At 44.4% G+C, this 21,355-nt stretch overlaps 1 protein-coding gene across 17 annotated transcripts in view; it reads right to left on the reverse strand.

The window, feature by feature from the left end:
• Positions 1–21,355, reverse strand: part of ADGRL3 (adhesion G protein-coupled receptor L3) — a 526,579-nt gene that overhangs the window by 381,954 nt on the left and 123,270 nt on the right. The window lies entirely within an intron of this gene.

A 21,355-nucleotide genomic window follows, 5' to 3' on the forward strand; every position in this document is an offset into this window, starting at 1 on the left:
AGAAGCTGTACGCTGGCTCCCTCGGCCAATAAAGCAAGATGAGTGCCGCAACCCCAGAGTCGGCCACGACTGGACCTAAAGGTCAGGGGTCCCATTACCTAAATATTAAAACCATATTTATATAGATTAACAAAGCTGATCTAAAACATGGAAAGTGAGGACATTCCTCAAGTTTAGAACTACCATCAGGAGAGCACTGACCCTCAGGCATGTGCATCATATCTCTGACAGTGACAGGATTCAAAGCAGCAGGTAAATATTACCGCATGGCCAGATTCACAGAGGAGGGTGCAGTTCCTGAAGTGCCTGGTCATAGGTCATTAAGGGCTGAAGTAATAAAATTCAGGAACTCCCGAGATGCCTCTGCCTTAGAACATTCTGGGTAATGGAAATGGCAAATTCTATCTGACGTTTAGCTGGCTGGGGAGGCCTAGTCCAGCCCTCAAAGGTGAAAGAAACATAAAGGAGTCAGGTCTATAGGTATGGCTGCTTAGGCTTACAGCATTAGAAGATCTCGTTGATGTCACGAGGCTGTAAAGTACTTTGATTTCGAAACTGCTTTCATAAATAATACATATTACGTTTTAATGGATTTTCACCAAATATATGCACTGATCCCTTTGAATATAAATGTGCAATAACAGTTTTGATTTCCCAATAATCAGGGGTAGTTCCCTATGGGGGGAAAAAATCCCTAACGTGTGGGAAATAGTTCATTTTTGCAGCTGACCTAACTAAAATTCCAAGGTTAAAAAAATGAAGGCAATAGACCTCTAAATTAGCACTCTAAATCTGATTAGCAGACAGTATTTCAGAAGTACAATTTAACTGCCAAATTACCTTTGAGTTACTCCCAATCCAATTATCCCTAAATGGCATTATTTCTAGGGCTCAACCACTGTATCCCTCCAACTTCATAGCCCTGTTCATGGGTTGCAAAATAAAACCTTTCTCAGTTATTCTTTGGGGAGGCCTGGCAAACAGAAGAAGTCATAGTCAGGGGCACTTTCAAGACTACGAGACAGCTAAAGTTCACCACACCAATGTCATTTGTCCTTAAAATGGAATGCACTATCTGCCACAACTGATGTGTCTCTTTCCATGTGTAATGCGTAGACAGTTGTCTCTCTTGTGCCTCAGCGAGCCAGCCATCTTCTCCACCTTCCTCCATAGCCATGCTTTCCGCTCTGATTCATCTAGTCGTGTATCCAAATCTGATTGAACTGGCTTAATGACAACGCCCCATAGGACCAGAAGCCCTGCCCTCATTCTGAACTGGCTTAGTGATAGCATCACACAGCTTAATCTGGTACTGTCACGAAGTCAATCTGAATTTAGGGCAGAAAACATTTCCCTCACTCTGGATGGAGAAAACGCAGTCACTATATGATCTTTGGTTGGGAGTCCACTCCCAGCTCATCGGGGGAAAAGCAACACATGCTTGGGTTTCCTTTGTTTTTTGTTTAAAGAAGTGAATAACTGTTTTGCCTTTAATTAAAATAGCATATTAAAGAACATTTGGAACGAACTTAATTTCTGCTGACTTGTGTATATACTGGGAATCCTGTTCTTTCAATGCAATGCCGTATTCCAACTTAAGGTTTTCCAGTGCAAGAAAAGCATCAGAGACTCAATCCTGGAAGAACGGCACTTTTACCACCTTTCAGTGGTTATTCTAACAGGCCAAACCATTGCAGTCTGTATTTATTTATTTAAAACATATTTATACCACTCATCACCATAGCAGATTTCAGGGCAGTGTGCGGCATAAAATAAATGTAACTCCCTGCCCCACCCCCCAAAAAGAACCCCACAACAAAGCAGCAGATAGAACCATAAAACAGATTAAACGTTGCTCAGTGGGATTTTTAAAAAAAGCCCTCGTGAGCATGTCTGGTTAATAAGAATCTCCCTCCCTGCCCCCCATCACACAGAGCATAAATTATAGCAGAGTTGGCACCAAGCAGACTTATTTAGGGAAGGCATTGCAACTGGGGCGTAGAGACGGAGGAGAATTTAAAGCAGCTTGACCTCGTTCACATCTCGTGGACACATATCAGAATGTAATTATGCTCTGTGTTCATCTCTCCTTTGTACAGTGGTACCTCTGGTTACGAACTTAATTCGTTCCGGAGGTCCGTTCTTAACCTGAAACCGTTCTTAACCTGAGGTACCACTTTAGCTAATAGGGCCTCCTGCTGCTGCTGTGCCACCGGCACACAATTTCTGTTCTCATCCTGAGGTAAAGTTCTGAACCCGAGGTACTACTTCTGGGTTAGCGGAGTCTGTAACCCGAAGTGTTTGTAACCCACTGTATATCTTAATTGGTGGGGTTAGTGTCAGCAAATTAGTTAAAAGACAGAAACAGAAATTGCTGGAGTGCAATTTCTGTTCTCATCCTGAGATAAAGTTCTTAACCCAAGGTACTACTTCCGGGTTAGTGGAGTCTGTAACCCGAAGTGTTTGTAACCAAAGGCGTTTGTAACCTGAGGTACCGCTGTATTTTGAACCCAAGAAGTAGGAAAATGTGCAAAAGAAAGGTGCACTTTAGGATGAAATAAATTTAGAAAAGTGTACATTGAGGAACACCCCCCTTACTTAAATATGTATTTTGTGGCTATCTCTATTTGTATCTCTATCTATGATAAAGATATATGATAAAGGACCCCTGGATGGTTAAGTCCAGTCAAAGGCGACTATGGGGTTGCGGCGCTCATCTGGCTTTCAGGCCGAGGGAGCCGGCATTTGTCCACAGATAGCTTTCCGGGTCAAATGGCCAGCATGACTAAACCGCTTCTGGTGCAACAGGACACAGTGATGGAAACCAGAGCGCACGGAAATTTTACCTTTCTGCCGAAGTGGTACCTATTTATCTACTTGCACTTGGATATGCTTTCAAACTGCTAGGTTGGCAGGAGCAGGGACCAAGCAACGGGAGCTCACCCCATTGTGGGGATTGCCGACCTTCCGATCGGCAAGCCCAAGAGGCTCAGTGGTTTAGACCACAGCACAGCCTGCATATGTATTTAAGTATGTATTCACATACACATTTTTGTACTTCTAGCAGTAATAATCTGCAGATGGTGACAGCAGTCACAAAATTAAAAGAGGCCTGCTCCTTGGGAGAAAGGCGATGGCAAACCTAGACAGCATCCTAAAAAGCAGAGACATCACCTTGCCAACAAAGGTCCGTATAGTTAAAGCCATGGTTTTCCCGGTAGTGTGTATGGAAGTGAGAGCTGGACCATAAAGAAGGCTGGTCACCGAAGAATTGATGCTTTTGAATTCTGGTGCTGGAGGAGACTCTTGAGAGTCCCATGGACTGCAAGAAGATCAAACCAATCCATTCTGAAGGAAATCAGTCCTGAGTGCTCACTGGAAGGACAGATTGTGAAGCTGAGGCTCCAGTACTTTGGCCACCTCATGAGAAGAGAAGACTCCCTGGAAAAGACCCTGATGTTGGGAAAGATGGAGGGCACAAGGAGAAGGGGAAGACAGAGGAAGAGATGGTTGGACAGTGTTCTCGAAGTGACCAGCATGAGTTTGACCAAACTGCGGGAGGCAGTGGAGGACAGGAGTCTCTGGTTCAGGGGATCACAAAGAGTCGGACACAACTAAACGACTAAACAACAACAAGCAGTAATAATATGAGATGGGAGAAACCTGTGAAATTAACAGCGATCAGAAATAAACAGACTCAGCTATCACTACCAAGCAAGTCTTCTCCTTTGTACCTCTGATGGAAGAGATGCATGTCTATATACTTCAAAGCAGGAGACCTTAAAAGCAGCTTCACTCCACTGGCTTCTCAACTAAGCCTTAGTGCAGAGAGCTGTGCTAGTTTTACCCTGCTGAAGATACGGTGCTGCAGCACTTTCAAGGAACAGCACCTTTCTTTTCTGCTGACCTCCATCGTCAGCTTTAACAACTCTCAAAGAATAAAAGAAACTTGTGTCTCGATTTAGCAGCACCTAGTAATGCCATGCACATATTTTGGTATCTTCCTGTTTGTATTTAATTGGCAAGCAATGCTAATGAACCAGCAGCAAGTTTGCCAAAGAAGTGTGATTTTTGTAAAGGCTTGAACATTTTTGGAGGGCTAGGAAAAAAGGAATTCTGATGCATACTGATAAAAACTCTAAGCAAATGCGAGTTTCGTTTACGATACGATATCTTTATTGTCATTGTCCCTTGCGGAACAATTTTGTAACCCACTGTATGTGAAGCCTTGGCAATTAAGCCAACATAAAGAATAATAAATTTAAGTGGAGCAATGATAACAGACTGAGTGCTGCTTAAGCCCTTCTATTCTACCTTTCTCTTCAAAAACTGCTTCTGTCCCTCAGGGGTGGGGGAGACTGGGTAGGGGGGAAGTTAAGTAGGAAATTTCCAGGAAGGAAAAGTATTAAGCAGCCCCTCCCTCCTCCTTGCCACACACCCTTCTAGTCCATGGACTAGACACCTGCTAACAAAATGTTTTAAATGTGACACTAAATGGCGAGAGTGAGCTATGCCAAATTCAATCTATTTTTCAAAATGTTTTCAGAAAAAGCATTTTCACAGCGTTTTCAATATGTGTGTAGATTCCACCCATATCATATCTTCCAATGGTCCTCAATTAACACACACACACCAAACAACAGCAATTTAACCCAAATGTCAGGCAACTGTTCTCATGTCGTTTAATTTTCATACTAACTGGCCTTTAGATTAGGCTTGCCATATTTCAAAAAGTGAAAATTCGGACACAGAAGTTATTGAGCTCCTTTCTTCGTACCGGGGGGGGGGGGGGGGCTAAGTTGTTGATCTTTATCTGTTAAATCTCTAAATAAATGAATGTTTGTAAGCAATTTTTTAGGAAAATTCCCCAAAGGAAATCCTACATTTCCAATATGGCAGGGCCATTTTCAATGGGCGAATCCCGGATATGCCTGGGAAATTGTGGTCGTATGGCAGCCCTGCTTTAGAGGGAATTCACAGACATGGAATAGTCGGGCAATTGTTGCTGTGGCATTCCTATCTTTGTTTACTTTATTTTATCCCTATTTTGCATTTACTAGCTACATGATATCCCCAGGTTACATTCTCTCTAAGCCTCAAATTATATACTACATGAAGTAGGTCTCCACTTTGTGGAGTATTTTTACAAATCTGCCATGCAGATGGCTCAACACTGGGAGGAAAACTGAATTCATGTGACCCATATGCATGGGGTAAATAGCAATGTAATTGGCTGGGTGATTGGATTCAGACACAGGGCTAAACTCACTCTCCAGTTTAAACTCACAAAAGTCAAGCAGCAGTATGGTGTTAGGAATATAGGTTGTTAGACCCTTTTATGCCATTTAGTCCACTTGCAGATAGTACTACCGTATTTTTCCATGTATAAGATGAACTGTGATGGCCTGAGACTCAGACTCGGAGGCTGAACCTGAGGAATCCCAGCCTGCACAGGAGTCCCCGCCTGTGATCTAATTTTCTAATCTCAGAAAATTAGAATATTAAATCAAATCAGCAAAACAAGGACTGCAAATAGAGCAATATTGGACCTATGAGAAGTAGAAGCATGCACATGTACTCAGTAATTGGTTTGGGCCCCTTTTGCATCAATTACTGCCTCAATTTGGCATGGCATGGATGCTATCAGCCTGTGGCACTGCTGAGGTGTTATGGAAGACCAGGATGCTTCAATAGCAGCCTTCAGCTCTTCTGCATTGTTCGGTCTCATGTCTCTCATCTTTCTCTTGGCGATGCCCCATGGATTCTCTATGCGGTTCAGATGAGGCGAGTTTGCTGGCCAATCAAGCACAGTAATCCCATGGGCACTGAACCAGGTTTTGGTACTTTTGGCACTGTGGGCAGGTGACAAAGTCCTGCTGGAAAATGAAGTCAGCATCCCCATAAAGCTCGTCTGCGGAAGGAAGCATGAAGTTCTTCAAAATCTCCTGGTAGACGGCTGTGTTGACCCTGGACTTAATGAAGCACAGTGGACCAACGCCAGATGATGGCATGGATCCTCAAATCAACACTTCACACTGGACTTCAAGCATCTGGCATTGTGTGCCTCCCCATTCTTCCTCCAGACTCTGGGTCCTTGGTTTCCAAATGAGATGCAAAAGCTGCTCTCATCAGAAAAGAGGACTTGGGCCCACTGAGCAACAGCCCAGTTCTTTTTTTCTCTTTAGCTCAGGCAAGATGCTTCTGACGTTGTTTCTTGCTCAGGAGTGGCCTGACAAGAGGAATGTGACATTTGAAGCCCATCTCCAGGATCCGTCTGTGTGTGGTGGCTCTTGATGCCCTAACTCCAGCCTCAGTCCACTCCTTGTGAAAGTCCCCAACACGTTTGGATGGTATTTTCCTGACAATCCTCTCCAGGCTGCGGTCATCCCTGCTGCTTGTGCACCTTTTTCTTCCACACTTTCCCCTTCCGCATAACTTTCCATTAATGTGCTTCGATACAGCACTTTGGGAACATCCAACTTCTTCTGCAATTACCCTTTGAGGCTTTCAATGATGGCTTTCTGCACAACTGTCAGGTCAGCAGCCTTCCCCATGATTATGCTTCCTACTGAACCCATTGCAGGTGTTATGGATTGAATAGCTACTGCACCTTTTCACAATATTCTAATTTTATGGGATTGTTAATTTGGGGTTTTTATCAGCTGTACCCCATAATCGTCACAATTATAACAAATAAAGGCTTGACATATCTCGCTTTGTATGTCATGAGTCTATCTCATATATTAGTTTCATCTTTTAAGTTGAATTACTGAAATAAATGAACTTTTCCATGATATTCTAATTTTCTGAGTTTCACCTGTACATGTGGTCGTGTTACACATGGAAAAATTTGTACTTTCTTTCTAGCCCTCTTGCAATGAACAGACTACACACTGTTAAGTAAGTTTAAAATGCTTTACTTACAAAACACTCCAAAGGTCAGATTCATGTATATACCCACACAGCAACATGGAGAACACAGGCAGAATACTTTTGGGTAAGAAATACTGAAAGATAGCTTCAAACACATGCTCTAAGCTTGGAGCAAAGCTTAGATACATCTTCCTTGGTCAGTTACATGGCACAGAAAGAGACAGGAACAATAAGAGAAGCAGTTTCACTTCCTCCCTAACAAGAGGTGAGGGTGTGTGACCTAGCTAAGTCTATGAATCTAACTCTGTGCTCTTAACCCCTTCACGCACTAACTAGCACTCATGCATAGTTTTGTTTAACTGCAATCTCTCCCCCCCCCCCCCCGCCAAACATGAAATGTGCACTCCATCCGGTACTCATTTGCTGGGTCCCTGGACTCATACAATCTCTGTATCACAATTTTTAAAGGGGAAAAAAAGAATCTTGCTCATTTCTAAGCTGAAACCACAGATCAAATATATGAGCAAGCCTTTTGCCCACAGATACAACCCTTTTACTCCTCCTTATCCACTGCAAGCAATCAAAGCAGGAAGTGTCCAATTAAATTTCCTGTTTCATCCAAACTGGGGAAGTGTGGTTATAAGCTTCAGAAGAAGCCAAACATGATGCAAAATGGGTTTGATATTCTGGCTTGTCCAAAAGCTAATAACCTCCATTTCCTAGGTCAGATGAAACAGAAAACAGTAGTTAATTAGAGGCTTCCTTACAGTGCTGAGGAAGGAGCAAAGGAGCCATGTGAACAGGGAGAAGTTTTGCACATATTTTGGCATATTAAGCCGCGATATAGTCTTCCACGCATGCATTTTAACAAATGTATAGCACTTAATTTTTTTTCTCTTTACAATTCATGAAACATTATGTAGACAAATTCCAATTATGATCTTAACTTTAAAAACGATGCTTTTAAGTGGAACAGAAAAGTAATTAATAGTCAAATGCCCAGTCATAGGCTCTGAAGGTAAGCTTGCTAATTAAACACATTCTGCAAAGCATTGCTAATGAATGCCTGGATTCTTGTATTTTTTCTTATTATTCAGTTTCTGCAGTGCCACACATTGGTGACCTGGCAACCATGTCCGGAATATACAGAAGATGAGCCAGGGCCACACCAAGCCCATCACTGATGTCTACTTTGGAGTAAATATTTCACAGCACTCGAAGCAGTGCAGGATGGCTGGTCTACCCACCATTTGGTTTCCTGTGTTGCCTGTGTTGTAATACCACTCTGGAGCATTGTGGGAAGTAAAATGGTGGCAGGATCCAGCCATTCATTGCTGCTTCAGTGGCTGCTTCTGTTATCTGCCATCACTCCCAGGTAAGCCCATCACAGCCCATCAGACAACACATTGCCCTCTCAGAACACAGAGCCAGCTCAGAGATAAAGAACTGATGGTACACTGCCCAATATTCTTGAAAAGGCAGTCCAGAGTGTGGAAGCAACTGAAAAAGAAATGAAAATCTAAGTGTGAAAGTAAGACACAAGTTTAGGGCACGGTGATGTAGTAAATCTAGAGCTGAGCCAAGTAATTTGTGTAGGCCATCATCATCATTATTATTGGTGTTAGGGGAGGGGTATTATTATTATTATTATTATTATTATTATTATTATTATTATTATTATTATTGGTGTTAGGGGAGGGGTACCTCTGGTGGTACCTACCTCTGGTGGTCATTCTGGTGGTACTTTGTCCACCTTTGGTCCCCACCCTACACTCAGCTCTCACCTGTGGCTCCTAAAAGCTGTCAGCATGCAACAGCGGCCACATCCCAGAAGTGGCTTCGACTGGCCAGCTAAACTAGGTGAGGGTAGCCGATGAGTCTTAAGCCCTCTGAGAGGTAGGGACTTCCCCTGAATGTGAAGGCAGGATCTGGTGGATTGAACAGATGAGACTGATAGTGGGTCCAGCAGTCAAGAAGGCAGTTTCTGCATGTGCTGTGGAGAGAAATGAGGGGCAGGTAGGGCTTGTCAACCTAGGAAGGTAGGCCATCTAGGAGAAGGAAAGCTCTGGTCCGAAACCTCCACTGTCTTGCGGGATATCTTTGGGATAAGAAAAGACTGAGGAGTAAATCCCATACAAATCCAGAGGAGAGTCCTAAGGCGGATGGATGGCCCTGTGTACACCAGCAACACCTGCAGCCAAGCTGGAGCCAAATATTGCTCTGCTGTCCTTTGGATCATATCAGAGAGGCTGAGAGTGAGGGTCTTGTTGTCTGGGCAGAGCAAGACCTCCATACACAGTGCCCAGGCTTGCACCCTGGGGAGGTCACCTTGGTGGTTTGACTTCACCCTCACAGGTGCACTCCATTGTCTCTTGAGACAGACGGGTAGTTATTATTCTTAACAGCAAGTATCTTAACTCAGTATTGGGTTTGTACTTCATATGGGATGCAAACCACCAGGTGTGGTCTTTCATTCACATAGGTAAAGGTAAAGGGACCCCTGACCATTAGGTCCAGTCATGACCGACTCTGGGGTTGCGGCGCTCATCTCGCTTTACTGGCCGAGGGAGCCGGTGTACAGCTTCCGGGTCACGTGGCAAGCAGGACTAAGCCGCTTCTGGCGAACCAGAGCAGCGCACGGAAACGCTGTTTACCTTCCCGCCGGAGCGGTACCTATTTATCTACTTGCACTTTGACGTGCTTTGGAACTGCTAGGTTGGCAGGAGCAGGGACCGAGCAACGGGAGCTCACCCCATTGCGGAGATTCAAACCGCCAACCTTCTGATCGGCAAGTCCTAGGCTCTGTGGTTTAACCCACAGCGCCACCCGCGTCCCTGTTCATTTGCACACAAGGCTTCTAAAACTGCCCCCTTCCAGCGTCCCCTCATGCCTCCAAAATGCTTTCCCAAGGTTGCAGACCCCTCTGAAAGTGAACCCTAATGGAGACAAGGCCCTGCTGACTGAAGAAAACATTGGCTCGCTCCTGCAAGTATGCTTGACAAACATGCAAGGGTAGGGAATGGATCCCAAACTTTATGAACAAGGGCGTCTTAAAGTTATTTTTATAATTGGGATGCCATCTCTTGCACCACCAACGACCTGATCTTTGGATTGTTATTACAGTGCGCATTGAGACAATTAATCTTCTTGTCAAACGAATGAGAAAACTGTAGCGATGCTAAGGATTCCGACTGCATCCCTGAATGTCCCAAATTCCTCCCCTGTGAAAAATCCAATCGCAATGCCGGAGCCTTACAAGAAAAGTAATCTCACTGACCTCAGAAGGATTACTAACAAGTTTTTCGTGTGGATTGCAGACGTGTTTGATGCTATTTATAGTAACAAGTGGAAACCCAACTCCAGCTAAGGAGGAAATTAAGTCATGCCGCCATGCCTCAATTAGGAGCGGGCTTGGCAAGGTATCCCAATACACTTGGTGAATATTTTATGCATCAGGAAAACGGAATAGAATTTATCATCAAAACTCAACATTTCTCAGAGTAACCCTAGAAGATGCTGTAACACCAAGCAGGACTCTGCACAGCTTCTGTGGAGAGTGATTCACATTCTGGAAACACAAACGTGGACTCGTTTTACCCGGCTGAGAAACAATCACTTTAATGGATTATTTTGTCAGAAATTTCTCTCAATATCTTTGCCTAGGAATGTTTATGTACAGTTTCGGGGGATATATTTACATATCTACCATATGTCTATTGATATCCTGCAGCTGCCTCTGTAATTTACATTTAAACGCTAAACTTTGCCACACATAATCATTTCACTATTCCAGTAATTGCATGCTTCTAAATCCCTCAAGTATCTTAAATAAATGTTAAAATTAGATTTTTTTTGGGGGGGGGGTTCACCCTCCCAAGTTATAGGAGCAGCAAAGGACTCGTTAATGTTTGTCATTGTATACATATATAAATAATTATTGATTTGGTATTGACCCGAGTTATCATCTGCTATAATGCTGGGTATAGATTGAGCAAGATTTGTTTCGCTTAAGCCATATGTATGAGTTGCTTGCGCTGGCTCAAAGGGGTGGGGTGGATGTGGGGAGATATAGCTTCAGCCTCCACTCTTATAGTCAGGAGCCTCTGCCATCTTTGTTATGTTGTGGACTCTCAATTTGTTTCACCAAGCCCTTCAAGATACAAGAGCCCCACAAACAAACATCACATGCTTGCCATATTTTATGGCTCCAGAGAAAGGATACCAAAAATCACTTGTGTACAAATCAAAGCCAAGATGTGACGGAGACATCCGTGCACAAACTATAGGGATTCTATTTCAGCTCTTCCATTCGTGCTAATTTCCTCTTTATTAAAATTCAAGCCTTTTGGAGCCTAGAAGCAAAATTGTCATATGTAGGCCGGGATAATGCTTTTGCTGTCAAAGAAGTCTGCATGAAACTCAAGCACGTGCAGTTCCAGAAGATTTGCTCGAGAGCCATCGACGAGCTGAGCGCAACCTGCAAAAAGGCAGCCTGCCTGCTGTGGTATTCAAAAACAAAAACAAACCAAAACCCCAGATATTGGAAGACGAGTCACTAGTATACTTGCAAAGGAGACAGAAGCCTTTGCTTCCTAGGTTCTTGAAGCCAGAGGAGGTTTTTTCCAAACATCTCACCAGCTAGGTTCCTTTGTCAGGCATAAACCTCATGCTCTTCATTTTGAAGGAACTCCTCATCACAACTTCTGTACAGAAGATTTTGCATAGCAAATAAACCAATAAGGGAGGTGGGTGTCTTGTGTGCAGATTTACAGCAGCCAATAAGTTGACGGTTTTAAGGAATGTAAAGATACCTTTCGGGAAGTTAATATTAAGGAGGGATGGGTTTATTATTATCTTCCCAACCTACATGGCAAATATTTCTCCAGAGATTTGGCCTTGGTTATTGAAGCCTCGCCATGTTGACACATTGATTCATCCTTACAGATGTGACTGTCAAGCAAAAGGCTTTTTATTCACCGTGACTGTCTATAGCAGATCAGAGGCATTCTTTTGTGTTTTGTGTTTATTTGGTTTTATTACATATTTTGTATTCTCATCTTGTATTTTTCTGTTGTGAACCTTCAGATGAAGGGTGGCATACAGATTTAATAAATGATGGTTATTATGATGATGGTGTTAACTCATCACATCAAAGTGCACAAGTTAAAAGTTTAAATCATGGAGATTCTTTGAAACTGAATGTCCCTTGTTGGGTCCTCTCATTTCCTCTGAGACAATAGATGCAGACTGGCTGGGCAAAGCCTTGGGGTAGACTACAAGGGGAACTGTGCGCTCTACATAGGGCTACCTTTGAAGGTGACCCAGAAACTACAACTAATCCAGAATGCGGCAGCTAGACTGGTGACTGGGAGCGGCCACCAAGACCACATAACACTGGTCTTGAAAGACCTACACTGGCTCCCAGGACGTTTCCGAGCACAATTCAAAGTACTGGTGCTGACCTTTAAAGCCCTAAATGGCCTCGGTCCAGTAGACCTGAAGGAGCATCTCCACCCCCATCGTTCAGCCCAGGTCCAGTGCCGAGGGCCTTCTGGTGATTCCCTCCCTGTGAGAAGCAAAGTTACAGGGACCAGGCAGAGGGCCTTCTCGGTGGTGGCGCCTGCCCTGTGGAATTCCCTCCCATCATATGTCAAGGAAATAAACAACTATCTGACGTTTATAAGACATCTGAAGGCAGTCCTGTTTAGGGAAGTTTTTAATGACTGATGTTTTAATGTATTTTTAATCTCTTGTTGGAAGTCACCCAGAGCAGCTGGGGAAACCCTACCACATGGGTGGGGTATAAGTAATAAATTATTATTACTACTACTATTACTATTACTATTACTACTACTACTACTACTACTACTACTCTGATCTACTCCTAGACCATAAATTGAGGCCTCCAGCCAGCGTTTCCTTTGCTTGTGTTTGGAGCAGAGGTCCCTGAAGAGGTGTAACATTATGAACCAATGGGGTCAGGGAAGCTGAAACAGAGCCAAACCACTGTTTGAGGTACCAACATTGAACCCCATCTTCTTTAATGAAAAATGTAAAATTTGTAAATAATTGATTTGTGTGCTGCTACTGGCCTGGACTCGACTGGACACGAGCATCCCACCTACTGTGTCCTTCTGACCTTCTGCTCCACATTTTGTTATCATCAAACCTCCAGTCAGCTGGAATATGGGAGGGGGCTTTTTCACTCATGCGAACCCACCAGACTGTGGAGCCCATGACTGGCTCGCTCTTTGTTGACTTTTTAGCATTCTGTTCCTTTTCATCAAGTCTTCGCGCTGATTTGGGTTATTTCCCCAGCTTTCTAGGAGTCATGCTTTAGCTGACTTCGTTGTTTTTTTTTTAAGAAAACTGTTTCATTTTGTATTTATTTGATGCAGCTTTCCATTCAGCAAAAACAAACTAACAAACAAAGGTTCTGAGGGTGATTTATAAATATCAGTATATAAGACAAGACACAACACAAAAGGAAAAGGGACTGGGAGGGATGTGGGGGGGAGCAAACTCAGGCACTAATTTTTAGTTTGAGGAGAGGAGGAACCAAAAGTTGCGGTCCTCTCAGCTAAGCTGATATCAAAGCCTGCAGTTCCATCTCTTCCATGTTTTCACTTGCAATTCCGGGCTACTTTGGGGCTAAAAGGCAAGGTGGAAAGGCAGATGGGAGATGTTGCAAACTCCGGTTTCGTTTAAATCTTCTAAAAGAGCAGTTTTCATTTACATTTTTCACAATGACTCTTTCTGGAATCAAAGTATGAAATCAAATATTTTTGATGACAGTTTTTAACATAGTCCTTTTATATGGTGGAGTTTTTATATATTGTTTGTTTTGATTTGTTTCATTGTAATTTAAAATTGCTCTAAGCCACCCTGAGAACATGTTGAAGGACAAGATATGAACCAATCCAACAAAACAGCCAAATGTGGCTCTACTTTTCATTTAATGCCAGTACCAGCCATCTTGGTTTTTGAAACTGAAATCACTGACGAAATCAAGCACACAATTTGTGAAGCTCTCGGAATACACAAGCCGCATATGCAAAATGTGCAAAACATGGTTTTTCTCCCTCCCTCCAGCTTTGCGTTTACAAAAGAGCTATAAATAATAATTGACTTTTAAAATTAATTTTCCCAGTCACATCAGTGGAAGAATCACTTCTCACCGGGGATTCCATAAGCAAGCAACTTATAAGGTCCTCCACTAATAGAGTTAGTTGTAATGTAAACACTTATGGCATTAGACAAGCCTTTCTGATTTGCATTTCATGCTGATCCTACCATGCCCCAGTCAAAGCGCCACAAGATTCATGTTCATTAAAATAAACAAAATTCAGTAAACAAATGCTTTGGCTAAATGGTGCCTTCAGTACACTGAGAACAAGAATGCAATTAGCTGGAGTGTTTACGAAATTTTAATCCAGGGGACTGGGCTCTCAAATTGCTGTTTACATTTGTTTAGCTGCTTCCATTGCCAAGAATAAGTAATTTTGTAAAGCTTGGAGGCGTCACATACAGCAGAGACGCTAAGTGTTCTGCAGAACATCTGAATAAGCCCAAACAGCTCACTTTCCTCTCAGATGTCACAGGTTGACACCGTTCTCTCTATTGCATGCTTTCCGCATTATATGCATTCAAATCCATCCACAATGGACTCAAAATATAATAGGGCATGATCCTCAAAACACGATTTTTCAACTTTGTTTTACTCAGCCAGAGGCCCCTCCTATTTGCATGGGAACAGCACACATTTAACGGAAAATGCGGAACACTTCTAAACAGTCTTTTGAAAAGGAGCAAAATAGAAACAGAAGTTTGAAATACAATTTGAGTGGGAATTCTTCAAATATACAGTGGTACCTCGAGTTACAAACACTTTGGGTTACAGACTCTGCTAACCTGGAAGTAGTACCTCGGGTTAAGAACTCTGCCTCAGGATGAGAACAGAAATTGCGCACCGGCAGCGTGGCGGCAGCAGGAGGCCCCCATTAGCTAAAGTGGTACCTCAGGTTAAGAATGGTTTCAGGTTAAGAACGGACCTCCGGAACGAATTAAGTTCATAACCAGAGGTACCACTGTACTTCTATTTTGCCCTTATCCAGGTTATCCTCTCTGTGATACACTGCTGTCCAGTTTATCATTCTCACGATTATGCAGTTCAGCACCACACTTTCATGACAACCCTCTCTTATTCCATGCTAGGGAAGCTAAGATTCACAATCTCTGCACGTTGAATCAACCCAGAAATCGAGGAACCACCTCGGTTGGAAGGAGGCCCCTGTGCTCCCTCCCCTGCCAAAATTCCAGAACCGAACACAGCATCTGGGGTGGCCTCTGCAATGCATTCTTGGCATGCTCAAACAGACCAAGCATGGCTGATCTCTCTGCGCATGCCAGAAACCCTGTGAGACAGCAAGGGAGCACTGTTTTCACGGATCTCATGCAGTATTGCTGGGCTTTGTGCTTAGGAGAGCCAGTGTGGTGTAGTGGTTAAGAGTGGTGGACTCGTAATCTGGGGAACCGGGTTCGCTTCCCCGCTCCTCCACCTGCAGCTGCTGGGTGACCTTGGGCCAGTCACACTTCTCTGAAGTCTCTCAGCCCCACTCACCTCACAGAGTGACAAGCAGGGTGGTAATCTAGTGTGGTCCAAGGATGTTCCTAGGCTTTGATAGGCTGCCTTTCTGCATGGGATTATATTTGCCTGTAGTAGAATTATTCATCTACAGCTTATTAGTTCTGCAGTGTTCATAGACACACAACAGACATCTCTGTTTTCACCAGACGGTTGTCATCAAGCTTCCTAGAGGCCAAATGTCAAGAATCTACCTGCGCTGCTTCCTCTAAAAAGAAAAGAGCTACCGCATATCATTATATTCAAAGTAATGATTATGAAAAGCAATTCAATTGTTAGATTTAACAATGTAAACTATTATCAAAAGTCTAAAACAAACCCTCCGTTAATGAGCGAGATTTCCTAGAAGATGCAGGAATTCTGTAACTATTTCAATTATTTAACTGTCTGCATCAAAATCTATATGGCGCGGAAGACCGTGTGTGACAGCAGCACTTAGAGAATATAAAAACCCTGCAAGTTTTCAGAAATATTAACTATCATGTCAAGCTTAATATAGCTTAGAGTGAGATTTAAACCCTTTAGAAGTATCAACAGCTCCTACCTCTAGATTATTAAATATGAGAGCAAGAGAAGGGAATTGGATTATAATAACATGAAGCTATTTGAGATGATAGCTTTGGGAATGTGTTATTTTCACTGCAGGCCAAATGAAAGACGCAATACTAAAGATGAATGAAATATGAATTATTCCAACTGGAAGTGGAATTTAACTTGCAAAATATTCTTGAAGGACAATTGAGACAAGTGCTGCAACTAAGACACACAATTCAACAGGGCATACTTTGAGGGAACATGAGGGTTAATTAACGAGTTAAATGAAATAAAGTAATTTCTGCTACTGAAACGCAAAGGATGGCTGGGACCTCTCTATACCTGCAACGGTGGAAATAAACAACTGGCAGAATATAAAGCATGAATGTGATGGATTATCTTCCTCCCCAACCCTGCCCCCAGGGAACAGAAGCTCAGGTACTGGAGAGGGAGAGGTAAGTGGAATGCTCACTCATGCTTGAAAGAGATTTTCTAAACCCAAAATGAGTGTCTGGTGTTCTTCTAAGCACAGTATTGGCCACAACTTCCAGAGCTTCAAACTGAGATCTAATACCACGCAGAGCAAAGGATTTCATTTGTTTATTCATGGAATTTATAGACCACTTAAATCATAATCAGCATTTCTAAGCTGTGTGTATAAAAATAAACCATGCAGAGAAAAATAAAATAAAATTCTATCATAAACCTGAACACAAAATCCCCCAAAACCTACCGGAACAAGAAAGTATTTTCCATATGCCTGAAGTTCAGCAAGGAGTTTGCATGTTTAATCTCTGTTGGCAGGGAATTCTACAGGCTACACGAAATGCATGGCTTCTTGAAGATGTGAGACATCCGTCTGAGCCGAGGGGGACCACCAACAGAGACCCCCCTCCCCCCGGGATCTCAGTGTTGCTAAGAGCCTTGTAAGTTGATGCAAGAACCTAGAACCTGGTCTCATAGCATATGGGCAGCCAGGATAAGCTTTTGAGCACCGGAAGGGTGTGTTGGCAATAATCTGTCTCTATTAACACTCTAGCTGTGGCATTCTGCACCAGCTGGAACTTCCGGCCCAGGCACCCTGTCAGCGGGATCCAGTACAGCTCCAAATATGTGTGGTTCTTTCATTCCCATTAAGCTGCACTTCAGATATGCTGTAGTCAAAGGTGACCCAGATCACTCTACCAGCTCAACTCTTCAGGGCTTTCCAAGTTCATATAGGGTGCCCCATAGGGACAATGCTGCCATGCTCCACTCACAGCATGTCTTGATTTACGGAACAGGAAGGTGGAGGAAATATAGAGAGATTTGGCCTCAGTAACTGATGCTGAGTTACCTGCAAGCAGGTATGGAAGGGCGCTGGATTGCAATGAAGAATCTATCCCACTTCTGTCCTAGGTTGGGACCATAGGTAATGGTCTGCCTCCATTGCTCTTTTTATTAGGATGTTGTTGTTGTTGTTGAGGGGGAGAAGGGGGAGATGCAGTAGTACTAGTAGAAGTACCACCACCACCACCCATTCTTCATCTAAGGAGGTCAGGATGCATCCTTCTTCCTCCTGCCCTCTTTATCCTTACAACTCTTAGCTAGCTGGAACCACAAAGCTGCTGCTCAGTGAGCTTCAGGGTTTTCATGGTGCTTTTCATGGCTTCAGTTTTATACGGCTCTTAAACCATCTCCTGGATTCCAAAGGATGGAGAGGAAGTTCATAAATATGTCAGCCTGAGTAAATGGAATTCATAGTCACAAGCTGTGGTGGCCACTAAATTACAGAGTTTTAAAAGAGGATTAGACAGATTCACGGAGGGCAGAGGTGTCAATAGAGGGATATTAGGCATGCTGCCCAAATGGCACCGTGGTTAGGGTATTGGACTAGGACCTGAGAAACCAGGGTTTGAATCCTCACTTGGTCCTGAAGCTCGCTGGGTGACCTTGGGCCAGCCATGGCCTCTCAGACTAAACCCACCTCATAGGGTTGTTGTGGGAATTGAATGACGAGGGGGAGAACCCTGTATGCCACCTTGAGCTCCTTGGATAATACAGGTGGGGTACAAATGTAATAATAATAAAATAAAATAAATGGTGTGGGGCACTGCACTTCTGAATACTGATTGTCAAACAACAGGAGGCGGCTGTTGCCTTTATGCTTTGCTTGAGGCCTTGCCAGAGGCATCAGGATGGTCCAGCATAGCTCCTCTTAAAAGGTAAAGGTAAAGGGACCCCTGACCATTAGGTCCAGTCGTGGCTGACTCTGGGGTTGCGGGGCTCATCTTGCTTTATTGGCCAAGGGAGCCAGCGTACAGCTTCCGGGTCACGTAGCCAGCATGACTAAGCCACTTCTGGTGAACCAGAGCAGTGCACGGAAACGCCGCTTACCTTCCCGCCAGAGCGGTACCTATTGATCTACTTGCACTTTGACGTGCTTTCGAACTGCTAGGTTGGCAGGAGCTGGGACTGAGCAACAGGAGCTCACCCCATCGCGGGGATTCGAACCGCCGACCTTCTGATTGGCAAGTCCTAGGCTCTGTGGTTTAACCCACAGTGCCACCCGTGTCCCCACAGCTCCTCTTACATTCTGTAAAATGAGTATTTTAAGGGAAGACACAAGTGCTGCAGCTGTGTATGTGTGTGTTTATTTGGGTCAAGGAGTGAGGAGCATGCACTTCTGTCCAGAAGTTAAGCCCAGGAGCATGTTGCATAACCACAGGGATAAGGTTCAATCCCTGGCTCCTCTCGGTCAGGCTGGGGAAAACTACCAATCTGTGATACGATACGATACAATATCTTTATTGTCATTGTCCCATGCAGAAGAATGAAATTGAAAAACTATTGTAGACAATAGTGAGCTAGATGGACCATGGCTGGACACCGAGGAATGTGAGGCTAACCTTATCTGCTAGTCAGGTTGATCATGGGAATGCCATGAACATAGTATAACTTTGTTCTTCAAAGAGCATCTGGCAAGATGGTCTGGGGGACTTCTCCTTTCATCCCTTTTGCCTCTGGGATGCCCTAAGGTCCTGTCCTAACATCTACCTGAAACTGCTGTGTGACATAATCCAGAGGTTTGCCCTGAAATGTCATCAGTACAGTGGTGCCTCGCAAGACGAAATTAATTCGTTCCGCAAGTCTTTTCGTCTTGCGAGCTTTTCGTCTTGCGAAGCACGGTTTCCCATAGGAATGCATTGAAAATCAATCAATGCGTTCCTATGGAAACCGCCTTCAGACCAGGTCCGGGGACAGTCTGTCCCCCGACCTCTTCTGAAGGCCGGCGGGGGGCGAAAGTCTTTGCTTCCACCCCGCCTGCCTTCCCGGGACAGCGGAGACTGTCTCCGCTGTCCCGGGCGATCTTAAAATGCTGGCGGGCGGCAGCGCTTCTCCGCTGTCCCGGGGCGAATTTAAAGCCCCCGGGAAGGTAGGCGGGGGGGAGCAAAGACTTTCGCCCCCCGTCGGCCTTCAGAAGAGGTCCTGGACCTCTTCTGAAGGCCGGCGGGGGGGCGAAAGTCTTTGCTCCCCCCCGCCTGCCTTCAAAAGCCGTCCGGGATAGCGGGAAGCGCTTCCCTGCTATCCCGGACCGCTTTTAAAATGCTGGCGGTGGGGAGCAAAGCCTTTCGGCCCCCGCCGGCCTTCCTGGACCTCTTCTGAAGGCCGGAGGGGGGGGAAGTCTTTGCTCCCCACCGCCAGCATTTAAAAGAGGTCCCCGGAGATTTCCCTATGGGCTTTCTTCTTGCGAAGCAAGCCCATAGGGAAAATCGTCTAGCGAAGCGACACAAAAAACGAAAACCCCTTTCGTCTTGCGGGTTTTTCGTCTTGCGAGGCATTCGTTTTGCGGGGCACCACTGTATGCAGAAGACACTCATGTCCTGTCCCACAGAGGCTGCTAAAATTCTGAACAGGTGCCTGGAACTGGAATGGGGTTGATTGAAAGTGAACAAGCTTAATCCAGTTTGGAGAGAAATGCTGTAAGTGGGTGAGAGAACTGGGGAGGACCAGGTGTCCAGAGGTGCTTTATACCACCTTAGGTTGCTATGCAATCTGTGACCTTGTCTGGAGATGCACTACAGTGGTACCTCGGGTTAAGAACTTAATTTGTTCTGGAGGTCCTGAGGTACCACTTTAGCTAATTCGGCCTCCCACCACCACCGCATGATTTCTGTTCTCATCCTGAAGCAAAGTTCTTAAACCGAGGTACTATTTCTGGGTTAGCAGAGTCTGTAACCTGAAGCATCTGTAACCCGAGGTATCACTGTAGTGACATCCCGGCTAGGCAAATATAACACACTCTAAAGTGGTACAAAAAGTGACACTCTCTCTCTCACACCTGCATCTGGTGACAAGTGCATGTCAGGGCCCAATTCAAAGTCACGGTGATTACCTTTGAGACCCAGCACCGATTGGTGCAAGGTTCCCTGAAGAACCACCTGCATCCATATCAACCCTAAAATCTGATTCTGAAATTCTGCTGAGCTGCCCACATTCTAAGATGTGGTTTGGCAGCAGTGAGTGTGTAAATAATAATACTAATAATAAGAAAATTTTATTTGTATCCCGCCCTCCCAGGCTCTAACATCATAAAACTAACACAGTATACAAAGAGCAGAAGAACATAAAAACAGACAGTCAATTAATTAAAATACATCTTAAAATTAGTTCAGAGCAAATTAAAATCTGGACAGATGGCAGTCCACGGATAAAACTGAGGTGTCTTCATTGGTACTAAGCTGAATACAAACCAGCAGTGTGATGAGGCTGCTTAGAAGAAAGCTAACCCTGTGTGTGCCCTGACTGCTTGTTCTCCTGATTCTGCCTGAGATTCCGATTCCAAGACTTTGGCACCTCCCTCTCTCCTCATCTCCTTCCTACTCATTGTCTTCCCCTGCCTCTCCTGGAATAGTCACCTCTGCATCCAGAAACCAGCCACAGCACTTACCTCTCTGCTCTCATTTCCTGAATCATACAGATAGCTCAACCAGTACAGCATGAGACCCCTAGATCTCAAGGTCGTGGGTTCAAGCCCCACGTTGGGCGAAAGATTCCTGCCTTGCAGGGGGTTCGACTAGGTGACTTCCAACTCTGCAGTTCTATGATTCTATGGCCAGCTCTATCACTTGCAGTTGTATTTGTCCATGGAGTTTTCTTGGACTACAAGAAGATCAAGCCTATCCATTCTGAAGGAAATCAGCCCTGAGTGCTCACTGGAAGGACAGATCCTGAAGCTGAGGCTCCAAGACTTTGGCCACCTCATGAGAAGAGAAGACTCCCTGGAAAAGACCCTGATGTTGGGAAGGATGGAGGGCAGAAGGA

This window comes from Podarcis gaigeae (assembly GCF_964106915.1).
Source record: "Podarcis gaigeae genome assembly, chromosome: 17".
NCBI classification, from domain to species: domain Eukaryota; kingdom Metazoa; phylum Chordata; class Lepidosauria; order Squamata; family Lacertidae; genus Podarcis; species Podarcis gaigeae.